The 19272-nt window shown below is 49.9% G+C and overlaps 1 pseudogene; it reads right to left on the bottom strand.

Annotated features, from left to right (window-relative positions):
- Nucleotides 1–8478: 8478 nt before the first annotated feature.
- Nucleotides 8479–16854, bottom strand: LOC119444579 (putative uncharacterized protein DDB_G0271606; annotated as a pseudogene).
- Between the last annotated feature and the right edge of the window lie 2418 nt (nucleotides 16855–19272).

The raw sequence follows: 19272 nt of genomic DNA, 5'->3' as shown, positions 1-19272 counted from the left end.
AGCCAGCCAAAGAGCCTATAGAGCGAACATGGCGACAAAAGCTGCGCGCATCGCGTACAATGATCGACTGATCACAGCCGTCCAGGCGCGACCAATATGGTAGTTGCAGAATAATGGTTCAGTTGCAGATACAAAACTATTTTTCCACTGCATTTTACTTGGAATGGAATCACGCAGTTTCTAGCAACACTGAAATCGTGGCGGCGGCGGTCGCCTGTGTTTCGCCGCATGTGAGGGCAGCACGGCGGCGGCGGCACGCTGGCTTTCCGCCGCGCTGGTGCGGGCCGCATGAAGTTCGCCGTGAAAGTTCGCTCCATGTGGGCCGGGCTTTAATGTAGTCAACGTCGAACAGGATTTAAAGAAAGTAAAGCGCATGAGGGCCAGCTTGCGACGCTGAATGCACTTTCTTTTAACTGAAATACAAATTACTTGCGACGCTGACACGCAGATAAGCATGGCAGTGATTTATTACTATAGAATAAAGGCATCGATGATCAGTTAAAAAGTCAGAAATACGAATACAAAATGCTGCATAATAAATAAAAAATACAGAAATACTCTGCGCCGTCATTTTACAGCGAAGCTGTTAAGGGCTAGGTTCCCCACGATCGTGTCCGCGTGTAGACAAAAACTATCATCAGCTTTGGCTTCATGTGCGTGGCGGTTTCCCGCTAGTTGTGCCTTAGCACATGTGTCAAAGCGGATGATGCATGGCACATTGTTATACCCCTCGCCACCGCCGATGCCTCTTTCACGAGTGTCGCGATACTCGGCGGCGGCACGTCCCACCAATCATTGTACCCTTTGTCTCGTGACGTAGAGATCGCACTAGCGCTGTTACCAGCAGTTGCCCTTTCGCCTCGCTATGGGACGGACGCTCGTTTAACCACATCTTCCAGGATCCTGACGTCAGGATCCTGATGATGCCGTGCAGTGTGCCGCGGCTATGAACGCTGTGCACGGCTCATACGCTATAGTCTATGACGATGGGGTGGACTTGGCGTAGCAAACGCACTAGCTTGGCCATCGCGCCGGGCGAAAACAAGACGCCGGTCTCCTTGCTCTTTGACAAACATGCCGAAGATGCTCAATATAGTCAATAATGATAATATATAAATTCACTATAGCAATGTTCACTATAGCAGATCCACCATAGTCACAGCTTCGCTGGCTTCCATCTTCACAGTAGTGGAAAGCTAGGGCTCTGAATTTTTTTTTTTTTTTTTTAGTATTCAAGTACAGTAAGCATTGTATATAGCTGCTTTAGTCGAGGGAGAAGCTTTTTACTAGTCGCTTAACAGGCATATCTAAAAGATCTTGCAGCAATTTGTCCTATAGTGAACACGGCGCAAATTTCTCCACGCTAATGCCCATCGCTTGGTGTACTCTGATCAGCAGTAGGCCCGCCAGGCGTTCATCGGTGATAGCAGACAGCGTGAATGTGATGATTCGGCGCAGTGCAGAGAAGCTTCTCTCGGGCCTCGACACTTGTGCACGGCAGGGTTCCTTTAATGCGCAATTAAAATAGCCTTCACGTTGGGGAAGACATCTTCGTCCGTTGTCTAGATCAGGCTGCGTATGTTCGCTTTCGTGAAGCCCTTCTCGGCCCAAAAGTTGAGCCACTCCTTCCATTCCATGCTGCGCGCATGTCGGCTTCCCAGAAGAGCAGATCTTGTAGGCGATCTTGTCGACAAGATCTTGTCGGAGCAACTTTGTCGGAGCAGTTGTCGGATCTTGTCGGACATCAGCGCTAAAATTTACAGCTGCATTTAGTGGGTCAACCAAGCGCGCGCTCACATGTGTTCTACAGGCGCCGAACAGGCATGCCGGAAGGGCAACTACCAGCGTTCCAGTGGTCATGCAGTGGCCGATGGGCAACCCCATACGGATCAGCGAGGTACACTGTGCCCGCCTCCCCCTCTCTTTCCCCCGCCCCGTTTTTTTTTTCTTTTTTTTTTTTATTGTTGGTTGGCAGGGACAGCCGTGTCTGCCATCCGTGCCAGCCTTCTCTACGGTGAGTCTTTTACGTGCTGGTAGGTTCTCTTCAATACTCGTAATACATTTCTTGTCTCCCCAGAGTAAAATAACAGTAACAGTTGGGAAGAAGTGATTCATGAGTGCGTCACATGCCGTACGCTGGCGCTGCGCACACAAGTTTTAAGGGGGGTGGGGGTGGGGGGGGGGGAGGGGGGGTCAGGACATCCGGACATTCCCCCTGAATCGGCGCATGGCCGCAGGCAGCATTCTAACAAGATTGTGCACCGAGCAACTGAGAAAATAATGTGCTCCTTTCGTAAGTGGACGCCGCTTATCACGGTAAAGCCAACTCCATTTCAACCTTCACCAAGTTTTCAATAATATCCGTACTTTCCTGGCTATTCGTGCTCCATCACACATTCTGCAATCAAAAATTTCCTCTCAGTAAATACGGTCAGTATACAAAAAACTCGGGTCCATGGCTTCCGAGGCTGAGGCACGTTTCTCAGCCAGTTGCAGGCTGCCGATGTGGCAGGGCGCGCCTATAGGGGGAAGCCGAGGCACGACCGGTGTGTGCGCGCACATACTCCAGCGTTGCGTCTCTCTCTGCATTCTTTTCGTGCGCCAGTAGTATAATGAAAATGAGGAATCGAGTTAATTAAAACAGGTTTGAGCATCCGTAGTAAAAGCGGCGCACGTAAAAAGAAAGGTTTTTCTTTTTCCTTTTTTTTTTCCAGCATCTATGTGTCGCCCCAGAGCTCTAAGCGAGAACAGTGAGTAAGGCAGCGACGCACCCTGCAACGCGGCGCGGTAGTCAGGGTCACACCGCGGTTGAGCCGGATTCCGGAAACAGCACGTTGCAGCAACGGTGCACATGTATCATCTCCGGTTTCCTCCCTCCGCCGCTGTCACACGCCCAGCAGCTACGACTCGCTTAGCCAGAGTGAAAAACATGCAGCTGCCCTTGTCTGAGCAGTACAAAGGTGGATGTGCCGTTGATAGCCTCTGACGTGGATGTTGGCTGATGCCCGCTCAGAGATAGCGCACTTCCTGTCCGAGAGGCCGACGCGTATACAGGCTATGTTGTCATCGCTGCCAATGCAGACGCGCATTAAAAATATCGCGCTTCCCAGAAACATGCGACCGGCCGATTATGTTTTCATTCCGGCACGCTGCTACAGCCACAAGGCGGATACCACGAAACAATCTCCTGAATGAGGTGAAGTGCCTGTTTCAAGATTAGGCGTAGGAATTCAGGTGTCTGCAAAGTTACTGCCAATTGTAAGTCCGCAATAACTATACGAACTTCGCATGCATTTGAGCAAATAGAATTGCTCTTTTTCACCATAGGATATGAGGTGCTTTCATTGTGAGGCGAGAGAAGAGGGATTTCAGGTAGACGCGGTCCGAATCCCCAAGTCCATTATAGCGTGCTCTCAGCGTAGTCTCTCAGTACGAGGTTCATTGCGTGATGCATATCGCTGGGTGGCCAAGCGGTTGAGGCGTTCCGCTGCTGAGCACATGGTAGGGGCGGAGTGCAGAAACGCCCGTGCAGCGAGGCTTCTGTGCAACATTGAAGAACCCAGCTGGTGAGAAATAAATCTGAGCCCTATAATATAATTTATATATGGTGTCTCTCTGTTTTGAAGCATTAACAGTCAGTGATTGCCAGTCACTATCTATCTATCTATCTATCTATCTATCTATCTATCTATCTATCTATCTATCTATCTATCTATCTATCTATCTATCTATCTATCTATCTATCTATCTATCTATCTATCTATCTATCTATCAAGTGCGCTATCTGGCAACAGATTGATAGGTGATAGCGGGACATGCACGGCGTTGAGAAGGTTAAAGAATAATTAAGTCACTGGAACCTAGAGCAATTGGAATAGCACACATGAAGTCTCCACGAACAGCTTCCTCAGGAGCTTCCGTCCATAGTCGTGCAGCCCATGCCTTATTGGTTGCGTGCACTTGTGAACTACGTTAAATACTTACAGCGAGCACTTCACAGCAGCGAAGGCGCCGCAACACAACAGCAAAACAGCTGACGCTGTACATTGCTGATTAGCATCTTAAGATCGAGGAAGATTTGCCTCGGGACCTTCTATACCTAAGTACGAGGAAATGGAAAAGTCGTATTGTTCAGCATACACTGAACTCATTTTGATCGACCTTATTCTATTTAAAGGGAAGGAAAGTTCAATGTCTGGAGAACATTTTTATTTAAGCCATCAGTTTTCTTGCACAGATTCGGGGGAAAAACAGAAGTATAAAGTTTGCAACTTTGTAACTTCAAAAAACAAAGCAAGAACAAAATAAAATAGCAGGAGTTTGTATATAAACTGCATCAATTGGGACCTATAAGGCGGATAAAGAGGGAGAAGAAATGAAAAGCAAGGAGCTTGACCAGACGCATGTCCGGTTTGCTAGCCTGCACTGGAGGAGAGGGGATAAAGGAGCGAAAGGAGAGAACATTTGTATATTATACAACCCGGCTCTTACCTATTACCAATAATTTGCGAGTAAGACCTTTTCAAAACTTAAGTAAACAATGCAACAGTTTCAATTAAGCTGCAGACTAATACATCATAGTTTTCCACTTTAGACAACTTAACAGATATAATGTACAGCAATGTGCTGTCTGGTTTTGGCGCAACACTACAGAGTTGCTTATGTGTGCTTTATTTTCTGGCAAAGTTCGTAAAATATTTGAGGCCTTAAAAAGCACCGCACTCAACAGTTGGGTAGAATTTAACTTGTGGGGTCTCACACATGCTCTTGGGACAAAGGAACGACAACACAGTAGTGCAAACAATCAAAAGGGCATTTATTGCACCTTTCATGCACTAATGCACACTAGCCGAATTACAACCAATAGAACATTCACATGGGCGCGCGACAAATCAAGTAAGTCCGACTCACCGCGACCCGATAGCGAGCGAATACGTTCGCCCCATGCAATAACACCATCGCCTAGTCGTTCACGTGTACGGTCACGCGAACGGTGGCGCGTTCGAACGATCCATGTTCGTCCATACGGTGCCCCGCTCCGAGCCACGCGAGACGTCTCGCGAAGCGTGGATCGGCGCACGCGCGGGACGTCCGCGTCGCTCACCGATCCCAACCCAAAGAGGCCTTCGACCTTTTTCTCCCAAGTCACCCCGCCGTTCGGTGGCGTTAGCATCGCGACACTCGCGCCATTTCTCGTAACGCTCCGCAACCACTACGACCGCCTCCGGCGCCCATCCGCGCGGTGAAGCCGGACCACAGGAGACGCGTGAGAGTCGCGCATCCCCACAAACTTTCTTTCTCAAAAACAAACAATTTTAAGTTAACTGGTGCAGCGTTTGTCTGATGATAGATATCATTGCAGTACCACATAAACTATACCATTTCGAAACATTTCTAATGAAGCAGGTGAAATCTCGTGGCATGTAATTACTGGCCAATTACCTTTGCAGGGGATTTTATTTTGCTCGTTCATACGAAAGACAGGTGTGTGGTCATTATTATCGCTATTAATAACACCGGGAGAGTTAGGTTTTCCTCCGTGGTGGTGGGGGTGCCGCTGTTCGAGTTCAGGCCGTTGCTGGTCTGTCGCTCCTGATGGCACCCTCGTTGATCCGGGCTCCTAGCCCTTAATCTTTCGTTCGTTGTCAGGCTACACGTTGCATACAAGGCTCGCAACAGCTCCTCCGTATGTACACGTTTATTTACATATGTACATTTCGCCAACAGCTCGCGGAGTCATCGACTCCCGGGCTCCTAGCCCTTAATCTTTCGTTCGTTGTCAGGCTACACGTTGCATACAAGGCTCGCAACAACTCCTCCGTATGTACACGTTTATTTACATATGTACATTTCGCCAACAGCTCGCGGAGTCATCGACTCCAGCTCTCTTATCGCTATGCCATCGCTCTCCCCCAAAACATGGCCGAATTCCCCCTTTTAAGCAATTCGGTTCACACAAAAATTTCATTCCTCCGCCCCTCGGCAGCGTAGGCCGGACAACTCTAACAATCACAAGCAGTTTTACAAGCACACAACTGTCACGAACCAATGGTTATCTCAAATCAGCCCAACAGTTTTCTTTCAGTCACTCCTATTGGTTCATTTCGCTCTTTCCCGTTTTCCTCTGGCCAATCCTTACATTGTAGCTTCACTTCAAAGCAAACACGAACAAATCAAAATAAATAAACCAGTAACAACAAAAAGCAACAACAAAGTACACCAACAAAAGCCAGGAAACGAATTTCCCTTCCATTTTGAATCCGTTTGTTACCCGGCCTATGCACTCGAGGAAGCTGCAAACTAGAGGATGCGCCGTGTAATTGCTTGAACACAGGCGGCGGCCTGCTCTACGCGACAAAGACCGCCTGAGCAACGCGACTCCCATCTGCCCATTAGCCTCACAAGGAGTGCTGCCGGCACGTGCCCTTTTATCCTTTGTCCAGCTCCCCCGACACCGTGGGTGGGGGGCGACAACAGTGACGATCAGCAAGTGACGCGTTTGTCGGCACCCGTTTGCCGTGGTTGACGGTTCAAAACATCCTGCACATGTGGTCCATGACCATCGGCTCAGCGGCGCCCGCCACCCCGCTCTAAACGGCCTATCTTGCTAGCCGATAGCGCGCGGCACTCCCCGGGCCTACACACGTATGGAAACGTTTCTGTAACGTCCTCCTAGTTAGTTTTCATGCATACCTACACACATATGGAAACGTTTCTGTAATACCCCCCTAGTTAGTCTCCATGTATACAAATAAAATATCCAAGTAAAGGTCGTCGAACTTAACAGGGAGTTATGCTGTGAGTTCGTAATAAATAACTTCAGCAAGAACGACCCCGAGGAAGTTACATGCGTGGGAATGCCAATAAAACTTCAAAAGACACTGCTTTGTAGAATGAGCAAAAAATCGGCGGCAGAGCCTCATTTATTTTGAAGCGAAGTTTTTGTGTGCCTTCTTCCCAGAGGTTTGTCGTGGCCGCTCGGTTTCTTCCCGAGTAAACGGGTCCGATCCCCGAAACAGTGCCATTGTAAACTGGGCTGGCCACAGTCGCGTGGGCGCGTGAGTTGCGTGGGTGGGAGAGCGCAGTAAGGACGAGTACAAGCATGAATGAACAAAACCTTTGTTTCGAGGAAGGGGGTGGTACTCGGCCGCTGTTTGGGATTAGGTGGGAAGGGTTTGTTGGGTGAAGTGCATCTTCACCTCAGTCTTTGTTCTTGCGGCCTTTTTTCTTCTTTTACATCTTCCTAGGTACTCGTACTTCTCCCCAGTTTTTTGCTCAATTCGGGTTGCTCCCGCATGGCCCGGTCGACCTCTCTTACACCACATGAAACAGGCAACTTTGGCTGCCGTAATGTTGCGATGGCTTTCTGTGCTTCAGGGTGATAAAAACCCTCGTTGTAGAAGTAGTGGGACCGAAGCCCATTCTCAAGCGGAGGGACTGGAAGCCAAGAAGCGTGAGCAGTTTCTGGCATGTAGTTGGAAATAAAATAAAATTGCGCACGTCGTGTGTCTCCTTGTATAGCATTTCATTGAAACGATACGAACAAGCTTCGCCTAAAGTGGATTCTAACAAGTGAGTTGGATATGCCTTAATTTTTATGGGCATTTATGTTCATGTGCCCGGTGATCATGCGCAACCATCCATCTTCGTTAGCGTAAGAAAGAAAACCACCCAAACAATCCTAAACTTTTAGCATGTTACGACGCTGGGTGGTTTGCACACAACAGCGAGCACATTCTTATACTATGTAATACACAGGAGTCAAAGACCATCTGTAATAATACTGTAGTCAGCAACCACTTCAAATTTATGATACTGCAGCTGTTCTTACGATCAAAGAAATTACTATAATCCGGCGCAGCAAACAGATCAGAGTTATCGCTGTACTATGCGATTCCGTAAACATCAGTACATCGAAAGCTACTTTCTGAAGACTCTATAGCAGCCAAGTGATATCGTCGCGCTTACGCGTTGAATGGAACTTGCTTTCGAGTGAAATATCTCAATTTGTTTGGGCCATCGGTTATGTACGTCGTATGTACTTACATACTCAACGCGTTTACTGAAGCGCTAAAGTCGGCAAAACGCGAATACTTTTTTCTGTATCTCTCTCTCACTCACTCAAACAGCAAGAAAACATACTTGTCAAAGTGCTTTATCAAGTACGCACTACGGGACAGAAAAGGCTCCAATATGTTTTTAGCCTTGTAGCGTGTTTTGCAGTAGTTATTCAAACATTATCGAAGAAATTGCTATTGGAATTGTTTGTAACGAATTTCTTGTACGACAAAACACGTCCTGAGAAGTCCGCTTACTATTTTGTTCAGCCTATCCTATGCACAAGTGCAGGCGTACTGTTTGCACTCTCTATCTCTCTCTCTCTCTCTCTCTGAAGCGGCCTCTTCATTAATTACTGTTATTATTTGTATGCAAGGGGTGGCCTTCTTTTTCTGCGCTGAAAAACGGTTTCCCCTCGCATCACATGTCGAAGTACGTAGGCGGCTGTTGGGACTGCTGCACCGGAGGCTGAATTCACAAATCCTTTCGTTCGGGAGTGCTGCTTGCCATAGGCCGGCCACTTTCGCTAATAATATGTTCGACATCATTATTTGCCGGCATCTCCTCTTACGAACAGTTCTAGCGTAAGAACGTTTCTGTGAATATGGGCCCAGAAGTTTATTTCTGTCATAGCCTTCGAGGGTGGCCGCGATGCGGGGCGGGAAACAGTGCAACCACCAGTGAGATTCCCTGTACTGACATCGCATGGGATGTTGCGCGCGACGTGCTTATATCGGTTCATGGTGCCGTATCAAAACTAGTCTAGCAGGACTGAAATCAGTACGTACACGTCGCGTGGCGAACAAAATTTGCAGAGAAACTGCCATTTATTTATTATTATTATTTTTTTCAAAGCGTGCTTCGTTGCACTCGTGTCGTCCCCATCTACTTGGACAATACGTAAACAGTCGAGCATCGCGAATCCTAACTTCTCTAATTGAACAGACCGGAGCGAGAAATTAACGAGCTGGCCTCCCGGACTCATATCCCTGTGCGCGGCGCGGCACGCGCCGCTTCCGCGTGTTGGTTAATGACGCCTATACGGCGTGTAAACGGCGGCTGAAGGGGCGTCTTCGCATGTACCGACGCGACGTGCAACGGTAAGCATAATGGTGCGGTCGCTTTCACCGCCCGCTACACACGCGGTCGACGAAATGAGCGAAGTTGGGTGGCGCCCATTCCAAGCACGCGCGGGAGGCCACGCCAACCGCGCAGCAGCCTCGCGTCCGCATTGAAAAGGATTGCCGCGCGAGGCGCAACAAACAACAGGAGTCACACTCGGCTGCCCGTGTTCGTCGCGAGTGAAAAAGACACTGCCGAAATTCCGCCACTTTTCCTTGGGCGCCCCCCCCCCCCCCCCCCCCAACCAGCTCTATCCTCTGCCTCGCTACGCTTATTGTTCCCGTTTTTTTGCTCGCCGCCGTCCTGTTACGAAACGACGGTGGTGGAAAGTATCCCCCTCCGCCCATCCCGCGGACACAAAGCTGGCAACGAGGCGCAGCAGCTTTCCTCATTGCGCGCACGCTGGGTGAACACCGTAAACACAGGCGCGCCGATGCGAGCGCGGCCGCGAACGGCGCCGCCGCTGCTAACCCAGTTCTTCGCCGCTCTTTCTGGCAGCTCACTCGAAGGAAGCGAGAGGGCCAGAGATGATTGCCGGACAAGCTATCTTTCCTTCGCTCGTTTGGGCAGATGAATCTCGGCATTTTCATGACTTCCGCGCTCGTTCCGCCTTTATTGGCGGAAGCCATGTTCAAGGCCATTGCGTGCTGTTACACGGCGACTCTCGGAGAGGCGTCGTTCAAGTCCTCCCTCGTTTCCCCTCGCCCCTCTTTATCGTGCTCAGCCATCATGGCTCCGAATTTCTTTCTCTCTAAGTCATACCCTCTCTCCAGAAAATTTTTGGGTGATGGTAATACTGATAACTAAGCTATGCATGCGCAACATATCATGGTACGATGTAAGCACTGTAAGACCTAGGTATCATACCCGCGAGACAAAAGTCGCCACTACTGGCTCGTATACGTGTGCAAGTGCCGTTATCCACTGTCGGCGAGTCTTTCAACGTTCTTATCAGTATAAGAGTAAAAGAGAGAAAGCACATAAAACCAGATTAGGGACGTTTACAGATCTGCCCACGGATCTGCCTAGCGGCGTCCTGTAGCATATACACTGTCGCAACTCTTCGTGGTGGGCCGTTAAAGGCTGCTTATAAAGCACAGTATTTATGCGCGCACTGAAGAGACAGGATTTGGCTTAGTGAGAGTCACGAGAGTAAAATCTATTTGTATAGAGTCATTAAACCTACTAAAGTCCTGCAGTTCCCCAGATACTTATATAGTGCCCCCCCCCCTCCCATTAATCCATGAGGAGGAGGAGGAGGAGGAGGAGGAGGAGGAGGAGGAGGAGGAAAAACATTTATTCGTCTAGGGTTTTTCGTCAACGTGGCCGTCAGCCCTTGGGCCATGGATGGCATGGAGGAATGGGCCACGGCGACCTCCTCGGCTCGTGCGACGGCGGAGTTCTGGATCTTCGGGTCGGCGCTCAGGAGCATGGTCTGCCACTTCTCGGTACTCATGGGGTTTGAGGGTGGTTTAGGGCACGGTGTAAGAAGGTTTAGAGTGATTGGGACACACCCACATGATGTGGAAGAGATCACCAAACGCGAAACAACATCACTTACATTCACTTGAGAATTGACCTGGGTAGTAGAACTAATACAGTACGGGACATGGGAACGTCTCTTTTTGGAGTCGTCGCCAGGCTACCACCTGTCTTTTATCTAGCTTCGCATCTCCCGGAGGGAAAATTCTGTGATTTAGCCTGAAGTGCTGGGTAATTTCGTGGTAGGACCGTAGCCTTGTCTCGTCTTTCCCCGGACTCCGACTGGGCTTCCGCGTCTTGGTCGATAAATCCGCGGGCCACGGAGTGCACTGCGTCGTTTCCGGGGAGGACCGAGTGTGCTGGTGTCCATACCAGTTGTACTTTTTGTTGGCTAGTTGATTGATTTAGAATAAGTTTGCGCGATCGGAGAGATCCGCCCTCGGGCGAAGTTTCGGACCGCGGCTTTAGAATCACTTATAATTGTTTCCATCTCGGCCTAAGTCTTGGCCAGGCCTATGGCAGGCTCCTCCGCCTCCGCGGTGCTCCGCGCGATCACGGAGCATGCAGCGAGCACGCGGTGGGAGCAATCTACCACGATCAGGGCTATTTTATCTGGGTCTCGTAATTCAGCGGCATCGACATTTGCTACACTATTCTTTCCCTTGTAGTTTTCCTGTATAGGTTTTCAGTTCGAGTTATACGCCTGGCTTTGTGGTGGACGGAATGCGTGTTTTTCGGCAAGGGGAGAGTAAATAGGCATTCTCTTATGTTTGTGACAATACTGAGTTCACCTGAGAAAAAGTCATGGAACAACAACTGCTGCTGCTGCTGCTGCTGCTGCTGCTGCTGCTGCTGCTGCTGCTGCTGCTGCTGCTGCTGCTGCTGCTGCTGCTGCTGCTGCTGCTGCTGCTGCTGCTGCTGCTGCTGCTGCTGCTGCTGCTGCTGCTGCTGCTGCTGCTGCTGCTGCTGCTGCTGCTGCTGCTGCTGCTGCTGCTGCTGCTGCTGCTGCTGCTGCTGCTGCTGCTGCTGCTGCTGCTGCTGCTGCTGCTGCTGCTGCTGCTGCTGCTGCTGCTGCTGCTGCTGCTGCTGCTGCTGCTGCTGCTGCTGCTGCTGCTGCTGCTGCTGCTGCTGCTGCTGCTGCTGCTGCTGCTGCTGCTGCTGCTGCTGCTGCTGCTGCTGCTGCTGCTGCTGCTGCTGCTGCTGCTGCTGCTGCTGCTGCTGCTGCTGCTGCTGCTGCTGCTGCTGCTGCTGCTGCTGCTGCTGCTGCTGCTGCTGCTGCTGCTGCTGCTGCTGCTGCTGCTGCTGGCTGCTGCTGCTGCTGCTGCTGCTGCTGCTGCTGCTGCTGCTGCTGCTGCTGCTGCTGCTGCTGCTGCTGCTGCTGCTGCTGCTGCTGCTGCTGCTGCTGCTGCTGCTGCTGCTGCTGCTGCTGCTGCTGCTGCTGCTGCTGCTGCTGCTGCTGCTGCTGCTGCTGCTGCGGCTGCTGCTGCTGCTGCTGCTGCTGCTGCTGCTGCTGCTGCTGCTGCGCTGCTGCTGCTGCTGCTGCTGCTGCTGCTGCTGCTGCTGCTGCTGCTGCTGCTGCTGGCTGCTGCTGCTGCTGCTGCTGCTGCTGCTGCTGCTGCTGCTGCTGTGCTGCTGCTGCTGCTGCTGCTGCTGCTGCTGCTGCTGCTGCTGCTGCTGCTGCTGCTGCTGCTGCTGCTGCTGCTGCTGCTGCTGCTGCTGCTGCTGCTGCTGCTGCTGCTGCTGCTGCTGCTGCTGCTGCTGCTGCTGCTGCTGCTGCTGCTGCTGCTGCTGCTGCTGCTGCTGCTGCTGCTGCTGCTGCTGCTGCTGCTGCTGCTGCTGCTGCTGCTGCTGCTGCTGCTGCTGCTGCTGCTGCTGCTGCTGCTGCTGCTGCTGCTGCTGCTGCTGCTGCTGCTGCTGCTGCTGCTGCTGCTGCTGCTGCTGCTGCTGCTGCTGCTGCTGCTGCTGCTGCTGCTGCTGCTGCTGCTGCTGCTGCTGCTGCTGCTGCTGCTGCTGCTGCTGCTGCTGCTGCTGCTGCTGCTGCTGCTGCTGCTGCTGCTGCTGCTGCTGCTGCTGCTGCTGCTGCTGCTGCTGCTGCTGCTGCTGCTGCTGCTGCTGCTGCTGCTGCTGCTGCTGCTGCTGCTGCTGCTGCTGCTGCTGCTGCTGCTGCTGCTGCTGCTGCTGCTGCTGCTGCTGCTGCTGCTGCTGCTGCTGCTGCTGCTGCTGCTGCTGCTGCTGCTGCTGCTGCTGCTGCTGCTGCTGCTGCTGCTGCTGCTGCTGCTGCTGCTGCTGCTGCTGCTGCTGCTGCTGCTGCTGCTGCTGCTGCTGCTGCTGCTGCAATTTTACAGGCAGCTCACATGTTCTCGCTTTTTCTTTAGGAGCCCTAGGCCTGCGGACACTCGCTAACCACATACCACGGTGGCTCTTTGACGCGATCCGTTCGCGGTCGTGGGTTCGAGGTCGCTGGTCCGATATTTATGGTCACCGGATGGCATAATGCAAATACTCCCGTGTACTGATAGTTGGGTCAGTTTTTTTCGAACTGTGGTTTGTGAACCCGGGGTATCTTCTAGATAGCTCAAGGAGGTTCACATGTGCCGCATTCACGAGCATCGCCCATCAAATGAAAAGCGGGCGTTCTGACGAACTATCAACCCGACAATGCTTGCTGAATCTGCTTTCTAAGCATTACAATGCTTTCTAAGCATTATACGCATTATAAGAAGAATAATGCACTTACTAAACGTGGACAAAGGAATGCGACGACTTTAGATATTATAGGGGGGGGGGGGGGGGTTCATTTTAAAGTTTTACAGAATTTCTAAAAATCGCCTGCGGCAGATAGCTTAATTTTAGTCCTTGGGATGGATTATTCAAAGAGGCGGACATTACTTGCACAAGGAATTGAAACCCATAATTAATTCATTAATTAACGAACATTGAATAATTAACTTGTTGATTAATTAATTAACCACATACATTGGAATTCGCGAATTGTATCCGGTGACTTTGCAAGGCATATTTATTTTGAACGAATTTTGAGAGAGGCGTGAGTTTCGGGACATGCGCCATCAAACGCGGCAAAAGTGAACTGTACGTTGTTCCACTTAATTTTTTATTAAAGCGCTCTTTTATTCATTGAAGCGCCAAAAGTAACTGGAACGCCCATGTATTGCATCGCACACTTTGGAAATGAATATCTCGAAGCTGGTGTCATCCTCAAAATTATAATTAGTTAGTGGATGCGCCTTGCAAGCTCACCGGGTACAATTCGTAAATTGCAATATGCGCCGTAAAATAATTATATAAAAGTTAATTAGTAAATTCTTGTTAACTTGTTGAATGCGTGTTTCAGTTTCTCGTGCAAGTAATGTCCGCCTCTTTGAATAATCCGGCCCAAGGACTAGAACTATACTATCTGCCACAGGCGATTTTTAAAAGTTCCGTAAAACTTAAAAATGATTCCCCGGTACATAGTGTAATTCCAACTGATTTATTTGAAAAACGCGGTGAATGTACACAACGGTGTGACCATGATGTGACACTCAGTCATGTGCGCTATATTCTTGTGACATCCAAAAAACGTAATGCTTTTTTACCAGCAACGTCACTGACATTTTTCTTTCACCTCACACATCATCTTTGCCTCGATAACAAGCCTAGACTTTTTACTGCGTTTCTGCATGAGCGAGAACGACGAGACTATCAACATCAGGAGTCCACGCGCCCCTTGCGCAGTTGGCCACATCTCCATTCTATTATACATTACCTCAATGCTCCCTGAGGCGGCCGCTCAGGCAACGACCAGCTTGCTCAACGTATATACTATTCTGCAAGAAAGCAGGGGCGCTATAACGTAAAGCTATTCCAAACTTTTCTATTCCAATATTGCAATCAGCCCACCACGATTGGTCAAACATTTTCAGGCCACTCCCAACTTCGCCTGTCTGTCACGCGATCGACGTCACGAAAACCGCGATAGCTCCCCATCTGATATAACATGCACACACTGATTATGCATGATTCAACCGCACAAAAGAAAAATAATTATTCCTGATTCAACGCCTTTTCACCATTAGCCCTCTGCTATTGGTCCAATGTTTTGGGACTGCGCCCACTTCGCCTGTCTGTCACGCGACCTCACAAAACCGCGAAAACTCACCGCGTGAAAGTGACGTGTACGCGAAAAAAAAATGCATTACTATGCCGAACATTACTATTTGCGTGGCCGTAGGGCCACGCAAATCGCCCTTTCGGCACGTAGACGACATCGCTCTGCCAACTCTTCCTGAGGATCCGTTTTAGCGGCATTGCTATCCTTCCGTTGCACACCGCCGCGATTTTCGACCAACCACCGCAAGCTAAGTAAGGCGAAGCGGACCAATCGGAGAAGCCGGCACCACCCTCTTCATGCGCTTTTCTATTTTCACTGTGCTGGCTCGGCCCCATCGAAACCCTCTCCACTAGAGCGTGCTCCTCGCCTCCTGTGAACCAATTAGATAAGAAAAACCGCTGAGTGTAGACAAGGTTATTGGTTTTGAAAGCGAACAAAGGTGACATCCTATAAACGAGGAGAGTGTTTGATTGGGTTGTTCAGACAACGCTGCGGATCACCGCCTGATGCTTGCGTCGGTGGATACGTAAATTTGACGTCAGGAGATTGGAATAAAAACAGTTTGGAATAGCTTTACGTTAAAGCGCCCCATAATTCCGTAAACTACTGCTGCTTGACATTAACCGAATATGTCTATATTTACCGCGGTAAAAAAAGAAAAAAGAAAGAAACAAACGAAAAGGCGCCTTTCGAGCACTGTGATCTGTTAACTTGCAAAGCCTATATAAAAAGCTTCAGGGTGACGCAAATATAGCCTTAATATTTTATCGCTGCGATACTTTCTTCAGGTTATGCAACGCCCGATGAATACATGGAATTACCGCGACCTTTTCTTGCTTTATAAGTTCTTCGCGAGTTTGCTGGCCGGAAAACTGTTTTCTTTTTTTTTTTTTTTTTATCTTTCTTACTTCGGTCTCAGTGACTGAAACTAATAGGCAGTCAGGACAGTCACATGCCTTCAGCCAACCAGTCTGCTCCGAGAAACACTACCGTGTAAAGCTCGAGCATGCTTTTTCGGGACATTCCTAAAACCCATGCTTGTGATGCTCTTTTTCACGAACTTGAAACGGACCGAATTTGATTTCTTAATACCTGGGCCGCGATTTTGTAGCGATTCCTTCTCCGACGATATTCCTTTTCGCACTTTTCGCGCTTTGTCAGTGGTCAGAACGACGCCCCGCCCGCGTTATCAAAGCAAATCAGCCGGCCGTGAACGGTTGATGATAAGAGTGGCATATAATCGAGCGCAAGGCATCGCTACAAAATCGCGGCCCTGGCTTAAATCAAACAGAAAAAAATGTACCCCGGATCATGCCAAACCGAACTCAGAAATTTAAGTGTCTTTAGTTGATCCGGGCGTTGGAACCGGCGTGCACTGATCGCATACCACGAGTGACATATTAAGCCCCCAAGGATGGTAGCTTACTTTTGCTTAGTGTAATCATAGCTCGGCTTATAAGCCGAGCTATGATATATATGCTTTCCTTTGCGCATCTTTACGTAAAAAATGTATTTAAGGACACGTCTGAGTATAAGGACATGTCTGAGCGTGTGTAGGTGCCGGTGACTGCATAGAGTGTGACAACCGCTGATTTGAGCACACGTTAAACATTTAAAGGTGTCAAAATAAAGAAGTCCGCACTACGATGTCCCTCGTAGCCCAGGTGCAGCCAGGACATTAAACATCATCTGTTCGTCAGTCGATCAATCAAATCCGTAGGCAGTGTTGCCAGGTTTGGCTATATATAGCCAAATTGGGCTACAGAAAAAGAATTTTGGCGTCCACTTGGACGAGTTGGCTATGTGGCTATATTTAGGCTGCTGAAAATCTGCGACTTGGCTTTGTTTGGGCTATAAGTGGCGCCCTAATCAACGCTCCAGAGGGGATCTGATCGAGTAGAAACAAATCTTGAAGGCTATGCTTTAGCCGGCAGCGCGCCTGTGCGTGTGTGGATGCGCGAAATGCCCTCCACGCCCCTCCCCCTCCATTCTCTGCCCCGTTGTCTGAACCGGTGGCTTTGGTCTTTGATGTACTTAAACTTACATTGCGCTTCACTGTGAGACACCCGATCCCAGGCCATCGGGATGATCCTGGGAGTAGAAGGTTTTTCACAGTACACCGTACTAACATCGCTATGCTCAGAGAGCAATAAACTAGGGTCGGGCGATTGTGGTGCCGACACGAAGGAATGACGTGTAGATGAAACGCTGCGGTGTGTTCATGGCAATGTCTTCCGGATTGTTATGATCGGCTTGGAACTGCACCTGTCAAATGTGGGAATCAAGCTCGAGCGCCTTTCCCATGACGAGATAATCCTCTTTCATCCCCGAGAGAGCCTCTGACCTCTACGGAGCAGACGAAAACGGCGAGCTACCAAGAAGGACCCGAGGGAGAGGAGGTCGTCAACTTGACCACCCGACACAGTTCCGACACTTCCACAAGTTCCCCGCAGGAGTCATCGGCAGGTTATGATCTTCCTGGAATCTGTATCTCTCCAATGTGGGAAGCAAGCCCCAGCGCTTTTCCCGTGACGAGATAATCCCCTTCAGCCCCGAGAGAGCGTCTCACCTCTACGGAGCAGACGAAAACGGCGAGCTACCAAGAAGGAGGACCCGAGGGAGAGGAGGTCGTCAACTTGACCACCCGAGAGAGGACTTCTCCGAAGGAAAGATCGGCCACCACGAGGGGATTTAAGGCCGTCCTGGCCCCCGTGTTAATCAGAACCGCTCGAGACTCGGATAGAGTCAAAACCATGTACCAATGAAGTGAATACAATCTTTTCTATTTTTCATCATCACGATGCCCGCTTTCGTCGTCGTCTCCTGATTCCTGCGGTGACGACCCACCTCACCCGGTCGAGATTATATCAGGATGAAGTATCGCGCCGAGCACAGCTTTCGACCTGCTTCACGTTTCTTACGCTAAGCTTTACTGCCATTTTCCTTTTCCTGCGAGATGAGTTTTTGTTAGTGCTTACATTATAAGTTCATTTCCATAGGTTAGACTTAAGATCAAACCCTCCTCGGAGAGGAGAATCGAACCATGGGAAAGTGGGCCAAGTATGCGATAAAGTATAAAAAAGAATGGGAGCAAGACCACCAGCCCAAAGTGGGCCCTGGTGCTTTTACTTATTGTACTTAGTACTTATTAGTACTTACTGTACTAATATTGAAACATGTTTGCCACGATGCCATCAGTGCGCCACGTCACATGAACATCACCCAATGTGTTAGCTTAGCAGGTGAGGTATGTATATCAACATGGTTTGCTTTTTGACAGTAACCGGTTTTCACAGTTTTACCACTGTTATAAATTTGTCGCTTACCTTTACCCTTTGTGAGCCGTCGCGGCTTTTGCCATTTCGAGCGAGTTACGTTCGGGACGTGCTCATCGCCGCAAACGATTGCGCGCTTCATACACTGGAGTGCCGTTGGCGCAGCAACCGTTTAAAACTTCGCTTACACTGATTGAGACAGCGAGTGGCATCTGTTGTCTTTCACTTCTCTTTAACGCATCTTCTTGGCGTGCTAGAGAGCTAAGATGGCGGCCAGGTTGATGTAAATGGAAACTACATAGAGTGTGTCCTAGGTAACCCGGACAAACTAATTAATGAGAAAACAAGATAGGACGATGAGACAAATAACGCGAGATATCATAGCGCGACACACTGGTTTTGGCTCATAAAAAGAAGCCACCGTCGCAGACCGCTGGACAGTTGAAATTTTTCTATGCCGTAGGCAGGGATGTCACGTGAGTGCTCAATGATGCTGAACATTATTTTGCGTCCACGTGAGCTCAAAAGCGGAGTTCGTAGTTATTATTACTGTATATAACTAAAAATAATTACTTAGTACTATCTGGCATAAAATAAAAAAAGTCGCAGTTTCGCCCGAAAGGCGAAGCATCAATTGCGATAGCAAATATTAGTAGACAGCTATTCGGAGTAGGGATAGTAGTTTTATCGGCTGCATAAACTTGGACACATCCGATAACTGAATTAACAAGCGTGGTGTCAGCGCGCACAAGCAAACATGAATAGATCACACTGAATGACCGCAGACAAGGACTGTCAAAACGCTGGCAGCAATCGCAGCTGCCGCAGCGGGCAAGTTCGTGCGGTCTATCGCTTCAAAGGAAACTGAGCGGTGGATGCACAGCGCATACAAAGGTCAGAGCCGTGTGGAGATAAGAGACCGTGCGGGCGACGGCCACAGCCGGGCAAAGTACGAACGGAGTTGTTGGCAGAGTAGAAGCTGCGCCCCCCCTCCCCTCCCTCCCGCGCTGCCTTACTGCTTTGTTGCTTTCGCGTGGGAGATAGAGTGGCAAGTTCCCCTTACGCCCGATTACAAGATACGCCTTTGGTGCCGGAGCACAGCGTCGCCCTGCCTGCCTCCCTCCCATACCCCCACGCCTTTCACGCAATGGTCACGTTTGCTTTCGGCCGTGCGTTCGCTCTCCGTGATAGCGAGCGCGTCCCCCCCCCCCCCCCCGCGCGCTT

Source organism: Dermacentor silvarum, chromosome 1 (assembly GCF_013339745.2).
Source record: "Dermacentor silvarum isolate Dsil-2018 chromosome 1, BIME_Dsil_1.4, whole genome shotgun sequence".
NCBI classification, from domain to species: domain Eukaryota; kingdom Metazoa; phylum Arthropoda; class Arachnida; order Ixodida; family Ixodidae; genus Dermacentor; species Dermacentor silvarum.
Note: the sequence above shows the minus strand (reverse complement) of the source record. Positions and strands in the feature narration are given on the sequence as shown.